A 2,169-nucleotide genomic window follows, 5' to 3' on the forward strand; every position below is an offset into this window, starting at 1 on the left:
GCCCCCATCGCTGCATCTAATACTTGTGGCCCCATCCCGGGGGGGGGGGTTGTGTGCTTGATTAGTACTCGTGAGAAACAGGGAAGGGGGGGTTAAAATCAGAGCTTCTGGTGGAGGAAGCAAGAGCTCTCTTACCCCATGGCAGGGATTAACCGGAGGGATCGTTGCCTGTTGGATGAGCACGGCAGCCGGAGCCGAGAGGCCTTTGCTGGTTGGGTCACGCATTGTCTTGATGTCCGACTCGGGTCACTCCGCTCTGTTTTACAAAAGAGAAATGGAAGTACAACAAGGTCATATTTTTCATTTGAGATGGAAAAAAGAAAAATTCTGATATAAATGCAAAGTATCACCTCATATATTGTGCTGCTTCTTGCATGGTGTAAGTGCTTGGCAGCTCCTCCATAGCCACGCAGCTTGCCAGCTCCATTTTCCATGGAACTCTGCAAGGATAGCTGGGCACAAAAAGCGTAACGAGAAGGAAGCTGAGGGAATACAGAGCTGACATTTTAATGGGTTTGTACCGCTCTGGATTGGTGTGGTATTAATTCACCCAACAGATCAAACGCAGCACTCTGTGCACCTATTTTGTACATCACAGCTTTATAGACTGACACAATTGCATATGGAAATTAATTCACTTTGAATTTATCTTAGTGTACAACATAAACAATTAAATTGTCAGTGTATATTCATATAAAAGCAGAGAACGTGATTTTAGCTGGATTTTTTTTTAATTACCCAACAACAGAAATAAACACAGCGGTGTATCTGGGTTCTGGTTTTAGTGTTCAGTGGACAGGTACTGCTGCTACTAATTTAAAAAAAATCCCCTCAGTGATAGTTTTGCTGAGTTCCATCCCTTCAGGCATATGACAGCAGCTGTCCTCCTCTAGGACAAAAGAGAGGGCAAGGCTGAGGTTCAGTGCTGCTCGCAGGTTCCAAAACGTGTGCGCTCAAGACAGCATTAGGCAGTACCAACGTTATGTATTTCTTCACGTGAAATTTCATCTCCTTTCTAGCCCATTTCAGGTGAACTTAGCTACATGCTATTCATCTACCAAAAACTCAGCCATGCTACTAGACCAACCAAACCTTCCTCTTCCCTCGCTCCAGCATTTCACCTTTAGATGGGGAGCAAGTACGTGAGTCTGGTAAAATCACTGGGTGCTACAGCAGCAGAAACAGATTTTCAGTGCAAATGCTGCTTGGGAGACATACCTTGGCAAGCAACAGCTCCCTGATGGAAATAGCATTTGGCATCCCGAGTTCTTTCGCAGAAGGCCTGAGTACAGAGTTCCGCGGCTGTCGTTTCCAAAGGACCTTTCCTTTTGCTGGCAGTGCAGGTGCTGAGCCGAGGTGCTGTGTGAGAACCTGCTCCTTGTTCTCCTGAATCCCTTTGGATTTGCTTGGGTTTAGTGCTTTCATGGCTGTGAGAGTTGGAAATTGTGATCAGGAGACACGTAAGCAGGACATCATAAATGTCAGCTCTAGGAGACGTTGTCTCCCCTGTTCGTTCCAGTCCAAGGAAGCTCACACCCTGGGTGAAGTTGACAGCAGTGTTCTTTTTCAATAATGTTCTTACACATTCACACAAATACGCGCATCAGCATTCCTGGAATGCTGAGGGCGTCCATTACGGCTCCAAAGCTGCTAAGTCAGAGCAGCACGCTCCCAGGTGTCTGTCTGTCCTGCAGGCAGTGTGAATAGCATGATGTCATCCGTAAGGTAGACTAAACAATCTGTCCTTGTTAGATAAAAACTATAAAACCTTTAGAAACATTTACTGTATCAGGTGTCCGATGAAAATTACAGCAATAAATCTGAGATGTTTGAGGAACCGCATTCCCAGGACAGTTACAGAATGGCCCAGGCATCCGCTGCCGCCCACTGCTAGGCAGAACAGGTTTGCACCGTGTTTCATAAATCCAGCTTCTACAGCATGAAGAGTTTTCTGCTGAGAGTCAAACCTGAACAGAAGGAACAACATGGTATCTCAAGGGGGGGAGTTTGGTGTTTCAGTGACAAAGACAACACTTCAGGAAGGTCTCTGCGTTTGTGGGTTGTCTTCATTTGGCAAACTGTATTCCAGATTGATGGTTCACAGATTATCAGAGCCATAAATGCTTTTTAACAGTCAAGTAAGGAACGTAAAGACAAAGGCATGTCTCA

The sequence above is a fragment of the Buceros rhinoceros genome, unplaced genomic scaffold (assembly GCF_000710305.1).
Source record: "Buceros rhinoceros silvestris isolate BGI_N320 unplaced genomic scaffold, ASM71030v1 scaffold22628, whole genome shotgun sequence".
Lineage (NCBI taxonomy): Eukaryota > Metazoa > Chordata > Aves > Bucerotiformes > Bucerotidae > Buceros > Buceros rhinoceros.